Genomic DNA, 20,435 nt, shown 5'->3' with positions numbered 1-20,435 from the left:
CTAACAGTAGGTGGTATTGTGGTTCCTTCATTTCCCTTCACTTTCATTCTTACTCCTCTATGTAATCGACATGTTCTACATATATTTAAGAACAAGTGCCCCGTGGAAAAAATAAAAGAGAAAAAAAAATCTTTCTTTGTGGAAACTTTTAAGAAAATTCAAGGCTTACCAACTTGTTTAGTGAAAAACTTGAATAAATATGTGCTTAGCACCAAACTCTACAGTTTGTTTTCAATCAGTACATTCCTGTTGGGATGCAACATATAGAAGTAGTGTAATAGGGTGAAAAGAAATTTTTGCTGTCAGAAGATGTGAAATTCAAAACACTGCAGGTGCAAAGTCATTCTTGTTCCAATAACATATCATAGAGATAGCAACTTTTTTTTTGTTTTTTTTTTTTTTTGCTTTCGGATACTTTAAATTGATTCCCAAATCAGAAATTCAGTTTTTAAAACTGAATACCTATCACTTGCCTGTGGTGACCAAGTTTGAAAAAAGGGCAGTCAAAATGATGTCATAGCCAAATTCCTAGAGTCAGTATCGTATATTGTGAGAATCTAAAGTGTGTGAGTAATTTAATATTAAATGAGTGGTATAATCTTTGTCTCCACAGAGCTTATATCCAAAAACAAGATGTGTATAGAAATCAAAGGGAGTCAAGCTTACAGGGATGTTGTTAATGTAGGCATGATAGTGACTAAGGAAAGTTTGAAAATTTTATTTTCTGTAGTGCTTCTAGTATAGGAGGGAGAGAATAAGGGGATGTCTGTGGGATAGAAAGTGAGAACAATTGTTGGAACAGGGAACAGATTGCATTGATATAGGATTTTTCTGTCTCTACACATATATACACATAATCATTAAAGATGCAGTTTTTCTTTTAGCTAAAAACAAACAGATTTTCACAGAATCTCAGCATTGAAAGGGCCTTCCTAGGTCATCAGAACTAAACTATATCAGAACAAGAATCTCCTTTAAAGTAATAGCCCATCTCCAAAAAACATAATACGTTGAGATGACTGGGGCTGTGTTCTAGGGCTTGAAAATCTAGAGGGTACTAACAACACTTCTATGTCTTTAGTAGCATAGAGAGTTGAAGGTCTGCAACTTAAGGTAGTATAGATCCTTTTAAAATAACTAATTAGAAATCCATAAAATTCTCAGAACTGCAAAGGACTGTAATTTCCTACCTCCCCCCGTTATAAATTATACCCAAAAAAAAAATCATAGCTTTGGAGCTGGATGTTACCTTAGAAGTCCTATAATAGAACCCCATCATTTTATGACTGGGAAGGCTGAGTCCCAGAGAAATTAAATAATTTTCCTAAGGAACAAAAGGGTAGTAGGTGACAGCCCCACGATATGAATCTAGCTCTGCCAATTCCAGATTCGGGGCTTTTTACACTTCACTAGATAGTAAACCTCATTTTACAGATGACAAAAACAATCACGGAAAGGTGAGGTGATTTGCCTGAAATCACAGTGCACATTGTTGGCAGATTTGGGACTAGAATACAGATTTTATGACTCCTTGAAGCCAATAGAATATATTGTACAACATAAGACCACTGAAAGAGCAGTAAGATGGGGGGTGGGGGAAGAAGGACGGAGGGATCTTTGTCATTCCTCTTACACAAATAATAAAATGGGAAATCAGCTCCTTAATAGGAAGGAAGGGGAAAACACACTATGCAGCAGAATTTGGAAGAGAAAGAACAAAACACACTGGGAAATTTCATATTATCAGTCTTGTTCTTTCTCTTCCAAATTTTGCTGCATAGAAGAGAAAAGAATACTGATAGAAGAGATCTGCAACCTTTGGGGAATTCTTGATCTACACACTATTAAAAAAAACATACAGTTACATAATGATGCCTGAGCTAAAATAACTTCAGTTGGCTACTGAGGAGCAGGTAGGTAGAAGTGCTCTAATATCAAACCAGCTGCAAGTTTGAGGACAGAACATCTACAATCTTCTATTCCAATCTAAAACAAAATAAAACAAAACAACCCAACAACAACAAAAACCAAGAATATTCTCACCAGAGTCTATGTTTAGTAATTTTCTTCCAATTACACTGCTAGTAAATAGCAGAGCTGGGATGTGAACCCAGGTTTATTAATTCTAAATTCAGTGATTTCTTATGTATTTTAATGGATAAAAATGCAAACAAAAATTAATATATGAGAGAGAATTTTCACTGTCTCATGCCTTTTTATGTCTCTCAGTGCCCAGAATAGCGCAATGCAGATTATAGGAAATCCATAAATATTTAAGTGAAAGGATGAATGAAGTCATAATTCTGAGAAAGCAGAGCATAAGGCCTGTGCTTTTAATGGCCCCAAACTACATTTCAGAAATGCTGAAAATGTTCATTCAAAAATATGCAAGGAATAGGCTACATGATCCTTTAAAATCACAACACACACAGTTTAAGAAGTGCTGTATAGGTTGCTAGTGAAAAAAGTTTGTGAAGCATGCAAATAATACTGAAGAAAGAAGATATCATTTTCTTATTTCCACAAAATTCAAAATACAGGGCATCTAGGTGGCATAGTATACAACATCTGGATTTACTATCAAGAAGACCAGAGTTCAAATCCTCATCCAGATACTATGTCTGTGACACTGGGCAAATCACGTAAGCTATATGAGCCTCAGTTCCTCTGTCTATAAAATGGGATTAATTAAGCACCTGTATCATGAGGCTCTTGTGATGATCAAACATGAAAACATATGTAAAGTTCTTTATAAATTCTAGCTAATATTGTGTGGACTAAAAATTTTTAAGTGTCTCCTCATCAGCCTCATCACTTATCTTTTGGAAATTGCTTATAATGGCATTTAAAAGGCAAAGTGAGAAAAGGTCTGGTTTGACATTCACATCAGCAGCTTTAAACGATCAGTGATTTAAAAATATTTTCTGATTATGTTTTCATTGCATAATTTTTATTTATTGTAAGTGAAAGCCTGATATACAAAAGAGTACAGTTAGCAATATAGTTACAATATTTGGTAAAGACAGGGAGGGAGGGAATAAACATTTATAATATAGTACCTACTATTATGTGTCAGGTATTGTGCTGAGTGCTTTTACAAATATTATGCCATTTAATCTTTACAACAATGCCATGAGGTAGATTCTATTATTATCCCTATTTTATAGATGGAAAACCTGAGGCAAGTATAAGTTGAATGATTTGCCCGGGTGATATAGCTAATAAGTGTCTAAGGCCACATTTGAACTTAGGACTTCCCTCCTCTATGCCTAGCACTTGATCTCTTGCTGCCAGCTGCTTCCAAAAAATATGATAGTAGCTAACATTTAGCTTACAGATGCAGTGAAGGGTCTGTTAAGACTGTTTGGCTGCTAACCACAGTCATGATATTTATTTTCCGTTTTTATCAATGATGGTTGTGTTGGTGTTGGTTGTGACATTAATGCTGAATCATGCTGATGTCTTATGAATTAACTATAAGGAATACTTAAAACAGACCTTTCAACAGTGAGTTTATATTCCAGAATGAATAACGATCTGGGGAAGATTATGAAGGGATATTCTGATTGCTTAAAAATTCTATATACAACTTTTAAGTAGCACCTTAGAATTTGTTTTTGAAACATTAATGATTATTCTTATGATGACCCCTCCCCATATATAAAGTGTCAAATAATATAGTATAAATATATTTACATACATGTATGTATATATATATATATATATGTATATATATTCATATAAAACAAGTGACTATCAATATAAAAAATAGTATGGGTGTTTTAAGTCATTGGCAATTTTGTCTCAGAAATGGATTTGGAATTAGAAACAGAAACCAAAATAAAGCCCTCATAATATTTGTATAAAAATGATACAAAGGAAATTTTCTAGTTAATAAGAGCATACTTTGAACTCTGAAGTGCATTAGGCAAGAAGGATCAATTGTACGTAATTACTTTATGTGACTGAAAAAGCAACTGACCATAAAGAGAACTTGCTCAATCCCCATTGAGAGTTTATCCAGACTCAATCAGCCATTAGATTTAAGTTACATAAGTTTTTTAAGGAAAAGGAGAGCTCCCTCTCTTAAGAGCAAAGCATGCTTAAGAAATCATCCCAATTGAATGTGCAAACTCATTCATTGTAACCATGGCAACTGTTATAGACAATGACCCAAATAAAATGAATATTTTTGTCTCAAAAAGCAAGAGGTAGGAGAATGGTAATTAACGTTAATTATAATTAATTGGGTCATGGAACCTTCATTCCTCAAGATCTCTTAAAGGTATTACAGGTATTAGGTCGTGTTAGCAGTGTATCATTAGGAAGCAAGGAGTTGGACTAGTTCATCTGCTTCTCCTACTAATTAAGGTTAGAGGATTCCCATTTTTTGCCATAATCCATTTCCTGAAATCCTTGCATAACTCCCCTCCCCTTCCCACTGTGATGCACAGTAGTCTCCTGAGGCACACTCTCAGATGCAATTAGTGAATCATAGTTTTTGCTTATTTGTTTTTGCTTGTTATAAGGGAAACCTTTCTGTGGGTTGGGATGGGCAGGGAATTAAAATGGCTGATGTAAAGAAAAAAGGCACCAACTAAACATTACAAAACTTAAAAAAAATTAATGTTATAAAAAGAGTTGTGACAAACGAGGTCAAATTGGTCCCTCTGAGTAATGCAATCATTAGTGACTGTTTTACTGAGGAAGGATTTAGCATTAATAAATTATCAATGTGTTGATATCTCAAAAAAGCCAAAACAGAACAGTATTAACACATATGACAATGTAAAATGGCATATCAATTCATACAGTTTTAGGTCTAGAAATTAACATAGTATTCATAGTCATAGTAATCATAGTCACAGATGATTTAGCTATTTCTCTTCTTTCTACTGAATTCTGAAACTACAGTATTGGTCATTAATAATAATAATGATAATAATAGCTATCATTTAAATAGTACTTTGAGGTTTGCAAAATATTCTACAGATATTATTTAATTTTATCCTTACAATAACCCTGGAACTTAGTTGCTATTAGTGTCCTCATTTTACAGATGAGGCAACTGAGGCAAATCACAGTCATATATATATATATATATAGTCATGGTCATATATATAGCTGCTATGTGTCAGAGACAGGATATGGACTAAGGTTTTCCTCATTCCAGTCCCTGCATTCTATCCACTACATCACCAAATTCCTTAAACTTTAAATATAATTTTGATTTTAAATAGACATTATTGATGCTTTTTGTTAACATATCACAGTCATTTCTAAATACAATTGCTCCTCCCACAAGCCTATATTTGTGACAAATTAAAACAGTTAAGCCATCAGTGACTACATCTGATAGCCTATGCAGCATTTTGAATCCATACACCCCTGTCTGTCTAGTGAAAGAAAGGATGCACTTCCTTATATCCTCACCAGTGCCCAAATTGGTCGTTACTAGTTCAGCATTGTTTTTAGTGTTCTTTTCATTTATCTTTGTCATTGTCTGTATAATTGTCCTAATTGACTTCACTCAGCTTTAACTTTTATTTTTTTTTATTAATGTATTTTGATTTATCAACAATCTCTTCCATACACTTTTGAGTTTAAAATTTTTCTCCCCCTTCCTTCCCACCACCCTCCCCAAGACAGTGCACAATCTGATTTAGACTATACATATACATTCCTATTAAACATATTTTCACATTAGTAATATTGTAAGTAAGAATTAGAACCAATAGGACGAACCACCAGAAAGAGGAAACAAAACTCGACAGAAGAGAAAAAAAATAGCAAAAGTATGTTTTCATCTGTGTTCAAATTCCATAGTTCTTTCCAGCTTTAGCTTTTACATTTCTTCTCATGTTTCTCTGAATTCCTCAACTATGGCCTCTATCTTATGGAAAATTGGTATTTCACAAGATTTATATATCATAATTTATTCCACCATTCTCCAGCTAAGCTAAACAAAGAGACCTTCTTTGTTTCCAAAGTTTTGCTGCCACAAGTTTCAAATGGCTTTCCTGATGATACAGAACTAATTAGTGGCACAGCCTAGAACTCAAGTCTGTAGTCTTCTAGTACCATTGACACTACCCTACCTGACATAGAAAATGTCATAAATTAGGCAAAACAATGACAACACAAGCCAATGTAACAAAGATATTCAAAAAACACTTTACATCACCATCAGAGAATCATGGCAGTTTACAGTTGGAAGGGCCAATAGCTTTCATCTAGTTCAATTCCTTCAGTTCTTGGGTGAAAGAATTGATGCTCAGAGTAGTTAAATGACTGCTAGAAGACAAATCATTTTTTGCTAATCTAAAACCAACAAATGACCTGTAGCAGGCCTGCACAGCATCTGGCCCACAGGCAGCTTGCAGCTAGTCAAAGGATAGGGCAGCCCATGAAAAATGCAGAGGATGTGAAAGAAAGTAAAGATTTAATCTACCTTCCACTAGTCATTATTGTGTCCATCATGTAACTTTGCAAGTGGGTTGCCACTCTGCATTCACTCTTGTTTGTCACGTGACCTGTGGCAACCAATCATCATCAGTCCATCTGAGAGGAGTGAGAGCCACATCTTTTTTCCCTATGTTTTTGGTCTTTTGGTTGGTACTGGTATTGAACAAGTGCAAAGTGGGTGCAGCGACATGCCAATGAAGCTGATGCTCACTATGCAAAGAGCAGCAACGACATGAGGACTTCTTCCCCTTCCTTGTTGTGCTCCTGCCCTCCAAGTTACATGAGTGTCTGGCACTCTCTCCAGGGTTCAGTATTTGTATGTGAGCAGTTGCTATGGAGATTTTTTGGTTCTACCATTAATGTTTTTGGGGTGATTTTGTGAAATATTATAAAAAGAAGCAGAAGATCGAATCATAACATGGAGTGTTTAATCCGGAGTGGACAAATAGATAATTGTTTACTTACACGAGACAAAATATTGTGCCTTGTTTCCCGAGAATAGCCATTCTGCAGGAATATGATCTTCGTCACCATTTCGAATCAAAACATCATGACTCAAGCAAATTGGGCACCAATGAAGAACAAATTAAAGCTTCCAAACTGTTGAAACATCTCAGTGGGGAACAATGGCTTTTCAAGAAAATAAACTCAGAAAATGATGCAGTTACTAATGTTAGTTTTCAAATTTCTAAAGAAATTGATGCCTATGGGAAGTCTTTTACTGAAAGTAAAATATGATAACCTGATTGCTGACAAGAAGTGTAATATGTCCCATTAACTAAATGCAAACAGTAAGAAAACCTGAAAAATGTATTAAAACTTGTACTGCTTAGCAAAGTGATTTTTAACATTAACGTGATTTCATGCTAAATAAAAATCTTAATAAGTGTAATTAATTCATATTAATTGTAATTTCCCTTTTTTATATGGTTTATTTGCAAAATAGTTCAATCATTAATTATACCTTTACTTGGAAGTAAGCCACTAAAAACCTATCTGCAACCCAAAGAAGTTTAGCCTCTTTTAATTTTGGTCCCTACCCACTGTCAAATTGTGCAAGTCTGACTTATAAATATTAATTTTAGCTTTAATTGACAGCAATCTAACTTTGATTTGAGAAAGTCTTTGGGACAGGGGAATGGTTTTGATGACTTTTTAAAAAAGCTGATCAGGGAAGTTTGAACTGGTATCTTATTTTTCTCCCAAAAAATGTTTCTGTTGCACACAGAGGAGTTTTAAATTATTCCATTGATCTTTCCCCCTCTCCAGCTTTTTAGTGTGTGTGTGTGTGTGTGTGTGTGTGTGTGTGTGTGTGTGTGTGTGTGTGTAGCCAGTTGGGCTGGGTTAGCAGAGTGAGGGATCAATGCCATATCCACCCACTGTTCACTTTCATGCCAGTCAGCTTGAAATCTCACTTCCTCTACCAAGATATCTCTAGAGGATTCTTATAGGGCCTCCATTCCCTAGTTCCCCAATTACACACCCTAATATCTTGCTTGTTTTCAAGACAATTTTCAGAAGAACAAGAAATTACAGCGTATAGTACGCTAAAGTTTAAAAGTGTATTTTCGCAGCAACTCTGTGAGGTAACTGGATACTATCCCCATTTTAAAGATGAAGAAAATCAGTCAGAATAACCAGTATTTCAATCATTCTGTGACCTCACTGATATGAGTACTCCCTTGAACGGTGCAAATCTCACTTCATTTTTACGTTCTCAGCATATGTTATCCTGGTCCATGTTCTCCCATGAATCTGGAATTTTGAAATAATAATCCACATGTTGAAAGCAGTAATTTGCCCTTTCTAATATCCTTCTCTTTAACTGTGATCCTCCTTATCTCCAGTGCACAGATCTCTCCTCCTAAAAACACCTTAACCTGACCACACCATATTTTCAAAATATCATCCTAAACCACCTCCTTTTCCTTAGCAATCTCTGAGAAAAATTCTCTAACACTCATCATTTCCATTTCTTCCCTTCATCTTCTACCCATTTTGCAGCCCCTTGCCCTCTAGCTTCTGACCCCACCACTTGAATGAAACTGTTCCCTCCATTATTACCAACTGACAAGTTAATAGTTGTTGTTTTTTTCTCCAGCATTTAACATCCCTGACACTGTTGACCATCTTTTTCTCCTGGAAATTCTTTTCTATCAGCTTTTGGGACATTGCTCTCTCCTTCTCTTCCTATCCGTCTGTCCACTTTTTCAGAATCTTCTTTGAAGAATCATCCTTCATTTCCCACTTGGTTGACTGCCCGGATCTCATGATCTTCAGAAACATATTATTATGCAGGATGAATCAACTCTAAAACTCCTCTGCACCCTCTACCCCGGGATCCCTCCCTACTTCTGGTTGGAGAGGGTGGGAATTAGATATCTGGGAGCTCCCTCCAGACCCTCTGTTTGAGGAAGGCAATTGGGGAATTGACTTCATTATTTCCCACTCTGCTAATTTCCTCAATTTCATCAGCTTCAGAAACTCATCATTCTGTAAGATGAAATTAACTCTGAAATCTGCCCCTGGGTTCCCTCCCTCCTTCTGGTTAGAGAGAACAAAGAGTAAACATCTGGGAAGCCCCCAAAGACTCTCTGAGAAGGACAACCAGGGAATTCACTTTATCATTTCCTACTGGGTAACCTCCTGGATTGTATGATCTCCAGAAATTCACACCTCCTCGTATCATTTTCCAGCCCAGTTGCAGTATTTCATCATTTCCCTATACCCAAGTACCCTTTCTTCTCATCACTTTTCTGAGTTACTTTTATGTGTTGTCTTCCTCCATCAGATTGTGAGCTCCTTGAGGGCAGAGACTGTCTTACACATTTCTTTTTATCTCCAGTGTTTAGCATAGTGCTTGACACATAGTCGATGCTTAAATAATGTTTATTGAATATTGATTGTTGACCTTTGTTCATGGGTATGCCCTAGTGTACTGTCCTAGGCTTGCTCATCTTCTCCATACTTGATAATCTCATGAACCCCTATGGATTCATTTATATGTCTATACAGATGACTCTCAGATTTATATATCAAGCCATAGTCTCTCTTGATGTCTCTTAGATATTTCCTACTGAATAATCTGTAAGCATCTCAAACTTAATATTTCCAAAACAGTTCTTTATCTTTTGTTCCAAAATATGCTCCTCTTTCAAAATTGCCTCCTTCCACAATTTCTGTTGAGAGTATCAGTCAATCAGTTTATCATCTACTTTGTACCAGGCACTGTATTAGGCATTGATGATAATATAAAATGAATGAAACAATCCCCAATTGCAAGCAGCTTTTATTATTTCTGGGGAGATATGTAGGACACATACAGAAATATGTACAGAATAAATACAAATATAATAAATGGAAACATATGCAAAGTGATTAAGGCAGTTTGAGAGGGCACCAGAATTTGACAAGATCGGGAAGGGTTTCATGAAGAAGAGAAGTATGAAAGAAGTACTATTCCTGGGGCTTTAATATTACTGAGTACTCACAACATGATGATTGGGATTATTTGTAAAAGGGAAAACTTCAATGAAGACTTGACAAAACAAGGCAAGTGGGACAGTAAGACTTTTTTTTAAAGTTACATGTTGATGTATTCACAATTTATATATAAGGCTTCTCTGAAGTGAGGACCCTCCCCCCCAAAATAACTTGTATTGGATAGTGAAAATACAAAAAGGTGTCATTTAAGTAATCATGATGCCCTAAAGATAGAAGAAAGCTTACTATTTATTTAGTGCAAATAACTTAAGCTTAGAAATAAGGAGGTAGTGTGGTACAATGGAAAGTATACAGACTTGGAAAACAGAGTACCAGGGTTCAAATCCAGACTACACAGCCTTGGCCAAGATACTTAACCGTTTTAGACATCAGGTATCTTATCTACAAAATGAAATTGCTAGGTTAGCTCACTTGTAGATCTAAGTCTATCATTTATAAAACTGAGGATAAAAAGTATAGTCTGGGAAACTAGGTGGCACAGTGGATTGAGTCCTAGGCCTGGAGGCAAGAAGCACTGAGTTCAAATGTGGCCTCAGACAGTTACTAGATGTATGACCCTGGGCAAGTCACTTACCCGTGTTTGCCTCAGTTTCCTCTTCTGTAAAATGAGCTGGAGGAGGAAATGGCAAACCACTCCAGTATCTTTGCCAAGAAAACCCCAAATGAGGTCACAAAGAATTTGACACAACTAAACTACTGAATCACAGCGACAAGGAGTATAGTCTATTAAGGGATTAGAGTTCAAGTTTTCAATCCATTTAGTTAGCCAACAAGCATTCAGTAAGCATTTGCTGTGTGCTAGGCATTTGGCTAAGTGCTGAGAACACAAAGAAAAGCATTTAAAAAAAAACAGACAAAAACAGTCTCTACTCTGAAAGAGCTCCTCCTATTGGAGGAGATAGCATGCAAACAGTCATGCAGAAACAGGATATATAGAGTTTAAGTTGGAGATAATATCAGAGGGAAGACACTAAGATTAAGGGGAGCTGAGGAAGGGTTTCTTGTAGAATGTGAGGCTGTAGCTCAGGCTTGTAGAAAGACAGGGAAGCTAAGAGGCAGAGATGAGGAGGGAGAAAGTTCTGGGCATGCGGGATAGAAAGTCAATGAAAATATCCACAGTAAGGAGATGAAGAAGCATGTTGTTTCACAGGTAAACAGAGAAGTAACACCATTCTGTTGGGCATGAGAACACAGGAGAGCTCCTAATAGTAACAGGTTCACTTTTGATCCAGTCAGACAGCTTCAGAGAGGTTAAATAAGCTTACTTTATTCTAGTCTAGTCTTCTCAAAAGAGGGTTGCTAATAATGGGAGCACCAACTCCTATAGTATTCCCTAATCACACTTCTCTCAGGAGTGGGCTAGAATGATAAGAATTATGACTCCTACCAGTCCCCTAAACCTCAATAGGGGCTGGTTGAGGCAAACACAGATCCCCCCCAAGCCTTGATGGGGTCTGATCACGAACTGATCAGGGGTCTGATGCAATCCTCTGTGCATTACCCAAACCCCAAAATGGGTTCCCAGCTTAACTGACCAGTGCCCACTTGCTTTATAGGGCAGCACACAAAGAAGGCAAATTGTTAACATTAAGCTCACAGGTTAACTTTGGCAATATTGTCATGACCTAGCACAGTGCACAAGTACATTATGTTACCCTTCTATCTCTATCACGACTGGGTGATAGAGGTTGTTTTCAACCACAATTCGTGGGAAATATTATTTAGGATCCTAGAACTATTATCTGAAGAGGAATAACAAAATCCTCCTTACACACACTGAAATTCAGCTTACGTACACATGTGTAAGGAACAATAAAGAGGCCTGTGCCCCTAGATTGTTGTTTACTCTAACATGGGGATAATAGTAGCACCTACTTCCTGGGATTAATGTGCAAATCAAATGAGATCATGTTTGTAAAAGGACTTAGCACAGTGCCTGATATATAATAGTGCTATATAAATGCTGTCCCTTGGGGGACTGGAGGAGGGTGAAGGTGTAAAAAGACTAGAAAGGTAGGAACAATATATATATATATGTATGTGTGTGTGTGTGTGTGTGTGTGTGTGTGTGTGTGTGTGTGTGTGTGTGTATATATGTGTGTGTGTGTATATATACACACACATATATATACATATATATATAAAATATCATAATACTATATTGCATATATTATCTATATATACATAAAGGTTTTATTTGTCTATATATATATATAATTATGGAATTATAATGAAACTCTTTGGGTTGAAAATGAAATAAACATATTTTAAACCAATTTTCAATATAAAAGTACCTGGTATTGTTACAGTCTGAGAGATTCAGAGATGCCTCAAGGACTGAAGTACAGAACAGGGTTATCTGGAATGAATTCAGGAACTCAAGCATTCTTTAAATCAAGTTGACAAAGATTTATTGTTATGTTTTTCAGCAGGCAAAAGTTCTTAAGGAACCTATGACCTTAGAGGGGTTCAGTTAAAGTTTATATAGGATAAACTATAGTAAAACATGTGCCAAATATGCTAACTAGGTGATTCAGGGTGGGATTAAGGAGTGGTCAATTCTTAAAGGAACATGTACTTTTTGTATCTACTGCACAAGCGTTTTACCTAGAGTTCACCGGGAAAAGCCCACGGAACATCTACAGGGAGGTATGGTTTTTAGGTCTGCTATGTCACTAAGTTAACTAGCAGTCAGGGCCAACTGAGCGATGCCCAATCTACCACCAATCAGTGTCTTGTTTGACAAGATAGATGTAGGGAGCATACATATGTCTTAATGAGGAATCCAGGATGCAGATAATGAGGTAGGAAGCTTGTATAGATAGTCCAATGGGCATGAATATCTTTATGACCCAGTACAAAACGAGTTCAAATTAATAGTTCCTACAGGTGTAGTTTATAACTGCATGAGGAAGAGAGAGAAGTGTGCTGCTGGCGCCCACTCATGAGTGACTGCCAGGCATAGTGTCCTTGGACTGGGAAGAAACTGCCAAGGATAGTATTTCTGAGGCTAGGGAGAAATATGGTCTTGGAATTGGGGTCCTAGTATAAGCATCCAAGCACCCTATCAGTATTATGCATAACTTCCTGCTAAGAGTAGTTTTGGGGCATTTTTCTGTGTTTTATTGTTTATAATATTATTGCTTATAAAAGACAGATTCAATGTAAAATTGAACTGAATCGGCATTTAGAAAATGCCAGGAAGAAAACTGACCAAACTGCAAACTGCCATACATGAACAGATCATCTTGCATAGGAACAAAATGTCACAGAACAGAGTCAGCAATATAGAGAAGTACATTCATGCTTCTTACATTTAGGGATGCAGATAGACTTGAACCTGCTATTTCATTGGTACTAGGAACTTCCTACAAGGCAAGGACACTCCCTCTTTGAATGGAGTTCAGCTCCTTCTTGGATAATAGCTCTGAGGATCACATAACCCATATATGTTTTAAACTATAATTGAACCCAGGTCTTTTTTGGCTTCAGGGCTGAATTTTTATAATACATCACACTAATTCTTTAATTTAAACTCTGTTGAGGGGCGAAGGGATGCATTTGGGTGGCTCAAAAGACAAAGCACTGAGATTGGAAGCAAGAAGACAAGTCTGGCCTCAGACACTAGCTGCAGGACCTTGGGAAAATCATTTAACTTCTGTTTGCCTCAGTTTCCAGTCTGGGAATAATAGCAGCAGGTTCCACAAAGGGTTGTTGTAAGGATTGTAAAGCACCTATCATGTGGTAGGAGCCATATAAATGCTAGCTATTATCCTGGGATATTGTCTATTGTAAAATTTATGTAACATACACATCCTGGGGTTTCCACTTGAATTTTCAGTTTGAAAAGGCAATTACATTGTGAACAAATTTGTCTTTTGATGAGTGAGAAATATACTTAATGAGTTTTGCCAAAATATGATCTACTTTCTTCTACCCTTTAATCTATTGTAAACATTATTATTTTATATTAAAGTTGTATGTACCTCCCATATAACTTAGCCTTGCGATATGTTGACACAGGAAGTTTTCGTTATTGATATAACTTCAATAATTATAAAACTGCAATATATTTGAAATATTTTTAAAAGCATAGGTCCCAACTGGGGAGGCAACAGAACATTTCTTTTAAGAACATAGTTTAATCTGTTTAAACAGCATTCAATTACAAAGTCACCCCGTTATCTTTGTTCAGCTTAAAGATCAAGAGTCAGAAAACTGGTGCAAAGATGTTAAGTCCACATTATTCAAATGTTTTGAATGTTCAGGTTACGAAGGGTTAGTTTCCCTTGAAGCATGTCTGACTTACTTGATCATTATCCTTTTTATTCATTCATTTGCAGGGACCAATATTGTTTTTCTTGGTATATTTTTTAGTAATGGGAACTCCCTGAATGTGATGTACCCACTTGTATCAGTATCTTAGTCACTCCTGGTAAAATTTTTATTTGCTTAGAGGTTTTACTTCTCCATTTATATTAACCCATCATAGTATTGCTTATTACATAGAGTTGTGAATACCACTGCTGAAATCGAGTATTACGTGTCAGTGTACAAATATAAATATGCATGCATGTGCATGTACTTGACCATATATTATAAACTTACATACAAATATGCATAATTCACATAAACATACACATATATATGCATATATGTATATACACATATAAGGAATATGGACCAGGACAGCAATAAATCGTGAATAAAGAGCCAGCCTTGAAACCAAGAATGTGAAAAAAAGGTGTTTATTACATATATAAACTATATATATATATACATATATATGCGTGTATATATGTGGTTTACATGTATGTTTTATGTATATACATATATGGATGAGTGTATATATACATACAAACATGTTACATCTTCATAGTTATACTATACATGTGTAATAATACAATACATTGTGTATATATATGTATATGACATTTTTGTTGGGGCATATACATATATACACACAAACATATATACATACATACAACATATACATAAACACATACAAACACACATATATAAAATTTATATTGGGACAACTATGTAATACAGTGGATAGAGTACTGGACCTGGAGTCAGTAAGACTCTTCTTCCTGAGTTCAAATCTGCTTTCACACACTGGGAGACCCTTGGCAAGTCCCTTAACTCTGTTTACCTCAGTTTCTTCATCTGTAAAATTATCTGGAGAGGGAATTTCCAAACCACTCCAGTGTCTCTGCCAAGAAAACCCCTAATGGGGTCATGAAGTCAGACATGACTGAAAAACGAATGAACAACAACTAACATTTATGTAATATATAATATATAATACACATGTATTACATTTCATATGTGTGTATTCATGTTTACATACATATACAAGCAGAATATATATGCACATAAATATACACACACAATACATATGCATGTAGAACACATTTTTGGTTTATTTATTTATACTCAGCGTCCCTCTATTCACTATACGTTTTACATCAGACTGTTTTTGCACTCAGAATACACACATATGTATACATGACACACATATAAAATTTGTATATATAAATTTTGTATCAGATAGTGAACAGTAAACAGAGGGATGCCAAATATAAAAAAGTGAAGAACATTCCTTATCTATTGTTGTTTATAATCAGTCTGTCCTCTTGCCACCACTCCCTGCCATTTCCTATCAGAGTTTTTGACTGTGGAAAAATATATCTTTTCAGAAAATTATCTCTTAAATTGAGGATGAAAATGATACGTGATAGATTTTTTTCCAGAGCATTTTATCTCATACATCTTAGCACAATGCCTCAGAAAGTGCTCAATAAATCTTGAATGAATGAATGAATGAATACTTGAATGAAAAAGTTACTTTTGCATTTTTTTTAATTTTATGAGCAACTTTCTTGTGACATATCTTCAATAACATATCTAACAAGCTTCTGGCTCAGGCTGAGTTCATAAATGCAAGGTTGCTTTATGAAAGAAAAATGGCTAAACTTTTCTTCTTTGTACCTCAGATTTAGGAACCACATTGAATCCAAGTGTTACATGATTTTAGAGTTAAAAAGGATCTGATAGTGTAATATTCCCGTTTTACATATGAAGAAGCTGAAGCCCGCAAAAATTAATCAACTTGTTTAAGACCATGTTTGTAAAATTTGTCAAATGTTTATAAATCACTTAGTGCAATTCCTGGCACAAACTAGGCACTATATAAATGCTTATTTCTTTCCTTTCCCTTTACCCCGGTTAGTTACAGAACCTTGAATATAAATGGAGTCTCTTGACTGGCCAGTGCTGGTTCCACTGTATTCTATGCTTCCCTTAGTTAAACTTCTGGGGAAGCTTGAAAATAAATAAGGTGTTTAAATAATCATTTTCTACCACAAATATACAGACATCTTTCCTCAGTGCACTACTTCTTTCTAGGCTAAATGTCTTTATCATGGCATCATCAATAGCATGAATCAGATTTACTGCATTCATCAATTTCTTCATCACTCTGCTATCTACTTTAGCTAAGGGGAAACAAATCATAGTCATGAGCATATGATTTCACCTGACTTCACAGAGAAATTTTATAAATGCTTTGTAAGTGAAATCTGCCCCCAGTATTATTTAGTCTAAATGAAATACCATTTCCCCTGCATTTTAGTATAAGCTATGAATTGTAACCTCAGATTTGTAATATGCACATTTTCTTCTAATATATTCTTTTGTTTCATTAAACTCTCTATACTTTTTTAATGAGTACTTCAGTGCTTCATATATTATTTCTGTGTGCAGTATCTTGCCTTTCCAATCAGAGAAAATATGTATCCCAAAATTTTCATTTCCCAATCTAGCCTGGTCTTCCTGTTATCCCAATATATCCTCCAATATGTCATCCGCTACTGGATATCTCTTTATAGTATGTAAAATTAGATGCCATGCAATAATTTCCATTTTCTAAGTAATTTATATGTTAAACAGGACATGACTTTACATGACATATTTCTAACAGCTTTTAATAAAGATTCCCAGCCAGTTGCCTGAATCTTCTATAATAGTCTTGCCTTCCAAAAAAAGAAAACAATCCTCCATTCAAAACATTTAATTTAAAAAGAAAATATTTTTATTTAATTCAGAATTTAGTTTTAAATTATCCCATATTTGAACTCAAAGTGATTATTTAAAAATAACTTCTTAAGTTTTATTTATTTACTCTTGTGCAGGTCAGATAACTAATTAAATATGGTGATCCAGTTTCTGCATGTGGACTTTGTTGTTGTTTAGCCCGTTGTGTCCAACTCTTAGTGACCCCATTTGGGTTTTTTTTTGTTTTACTTTTTTCAAAGATACTGGAGTGGGTCACCATTTCCTTCTCCAGCTCATTTTACAAATGAGTGAAACTGAGGCAAATAGGGTTAAATGACTGGCCAAGGGTCACACAGCTACTCAATGTCTGAAGCTGAATTTGACCTCAGGTTCTTCTAACTCCAGGACCAGCACTTTATCTACTGTGACACCCAGCTGTGGACTTTAACATATGGAAATGGACAAAGTAGTATAACTTGCTTTTTTTTTTAGTCCTGATTTAAAACCTTTTTCTGCAAGTGGACACACCCTATCTGCTAATAAATTCATTTGCTTGCCAAAAAAAGATGAATTTTTCAATAATTTTTACAAATTAGTTGCAGTTTCCCATCTCAATCATAGCCTTCTTGTGATGTATCTTAATGACATATCCAGTCTACTTCCAGTTTTGGCAAGTGAAGAGTCACCTCCTTGTAGCCTTAACTCAAAGTACTAATTCTTCCACAGAGTCATCTCTGATTCCTGAGTTGTTTGCATGTATCTCATTTTGTCCCCATCACCTAGAGATACATGGGACATTCTAAACATTTAATAAATATTTATGTAAGTGAAGGAAATTTAGGCAAAAAACATCCAACCCATCTTCTCATATTGGACACAGTCACTGGCTTTGTGAATTAATCAATTAATTAAAAATTCACGAATATGGCTGAAATAACCAGTTTTATTTATACTTTTAATCATACAGCCCAATAATATAGACTGTTTGTTTTTGGAGTCCAATTTACAGACACAGGTAGAAACTAGCTTCTCTTCTCAGGGTATTCTTTACCCTGCTCTTTCCCAGATTCTTCTTCCTAAATGTCTAAATGCATCATTATTGCCATCTAAAACAACAAAAACTATAAGAAATATTTATGAGTGCCTACTATGTTCCAGATGGTGAAGGGAATGTAGTGTGCAAGATACAAATTAACTGTCTTTCCTAGTTTAAATCTCTATGGGTTCCATTTCAATAATGAGGGTAAAATTAGAAGACTGATGTACTGTTAAATCTACCCACAGCAAGGTTTAAATTTTTTAAATTAAATTAAATCACAACAATTACATTTTTCTAAATTATGCGTTAAAGAAAACTGGGTTATTTCTTTTTTCCCTTCCTTTCTTTTCTTTTTCTCTCTCTCTTTCTTTCTCTCTCCCTTTCCCCATCCAAAGACATGCTATTACTTTAAGGATTTTACAATCTCATTAGGGTCATAAGGCATCGACTTAATTTAATTCACTTATCAAATATTTACTGATTGCCTACTCTGTTCAAGGCAGTATGCCAGACCCTAAGGAACTGAAAAGATAACAATGACAACTAATTAAAAATACAAGTTTCTGTTTTAATAATTGCCAGATCATGTCAATGTCTTATTGAAAATTCTCCAATAACTTACCATTGCCTATAAGATAAATTTCAAACTCCTTTGTCTAGGATTGATAAAGGCCTACTATCTGGCCCCAACCTACCTTTCCAATCATCACTCATAATCCCCCAACATAACTCCTTTCCCACTACATGCCAGTTCTGCAGTGAACACACATAGAAAATAGCAAATAAACCCATTTATCTAATTCAATAGGAAAATAGAAATCAGAGAAATTGTAAATAAAAGAATACATACCAGGCAATACAGAGTGAAAGAGTTTTTCCTTTTGGAGCAAGATAACTCAGCTTAACCAAGAAAGATTCTGAGACCTCACCCAAGGAAAATTCCCTAAAGTCGCTACTGTTAGGGATAGGGACATAATAGAGATCGCCAGCTTCTCTACTTGTCAGGTTCTTCCCAGAGCCTTTCTCCCATCATAGACCTAAAGAGAGGTTGGAATCACAAAGCATCTCTCTGGACACTGGAAGCTAGAGAAAACCCAAATCTCTTTTCTCCCAATCTCACCAACTCTGCCTTCACATAGGCATGGGGTATTGAATAATCAATCTGCAGCAATGAGGAGAGAATCCTGTATATGAGGCCCTCTGAGGCAAAGATTTTTGTTGTTCGGTCATTTCAGCTGTGTCCTCCTCTTTTTGACTCTATTTAGAGTTTTCGTGCAAAGATGCTGCAGTGGTTTGTCATTTCTTTCCCCAGCTCATTTTACAGATGAGACTGAGGCAACTAGGGTTTTGTGACTTGCCCAGCTTCACACAGCTAGTAAGTGTCTGAGGCCAGATTTAAACTCAGGAAGATGAATCTTCCTGACTTAAGGACTAGCACTGTATCCACTGTACCACCTGGCTGCCTCTGAGGCAATGATTACACTTGATACACAGAAACAGAGGCACAGAAAAGTGGCATAATGGCTCTAAACTATCTTACCTAATGTTTGGCATGTGCTATATTTTCCCTTTCTTGACATGAATAATGAGACTTTAGAATAAACTTTCATTTCAGGTGTAAATGGGCAGTTACATCTAACCCCTATGTTTTGCATTCCTTTAAGATGGTTCTTATGCAAGGCCAACCAAAAGTCAAAACCCAACTCATCTTAAACCCTTAAGGTTAACTACAGACTGGCAGATTAGAAAGTTTCTGTCTCCCCCTCCCATGAAACATAATAAACTGATTCTGTTTTAGGCCAAGTTTGACTTAGGCCAACCTGGTACTTCAGGTTTGGTATTAGAATAAAATGACATGAGACACTAATAGACCATTTAATAGTTAACAAAAGGAAATTTACTTAGCCAATGCATAGTAAGAATATTCACCCAGTCTACAGACTTGATTCAGTTGGACACAGCTTCTTTACCTCTTCATTAACTATTCAGGCAAACCAATCAAAGCATGAGTCATTGACTCCACTTGCACTGACTTTTGTACCCAGGTGAGTAGAAAGCTATGTAAATAGCTTCATTTTTAATACTCTTAAACTAAGAAGATAGTTTCACCACCTTTTTAGAGAAAGACTAGACTAGCTTATGTCATGGGAACCTTAGTAGAATTATTCCTATTATAGTTTCCAAGGCCAATGATTGGTAGGATTCAAATAAGGTAACTATTTGTTATCTATATATTGTAAATATTTGTGAGAAATGGCTCATACTCAGAAGCCCCTTTATCTCATTGGGACATACTTCTCTATGAGTCAACTGGTGCTTCTCCCTGCCTAGACTGGTATAGCTCATGGAATAAAGCCTTTTACTGATT

The sequence above is a fragment of the Phascolarctos cinereus genome, unplaced genomic scaffold, assembly GCF_003287225.1.
Source record: "Phascolarctos cinereus isolate Bilbo 61053 unplaced genomic scaffold, phaCin_HiC Scaffold_4;HRSCAF=312, whole genome shotgun sequence".
Lineage (NCBI taxonomy): Eukaryota > Metazoa > Chordata > Mammalia > Diprotodontia > Phascolarctidae > Phascolarctos > Phascolarctos cinereus.
This window is presented reverse-complemented; position numbering follows the sequence as displayed.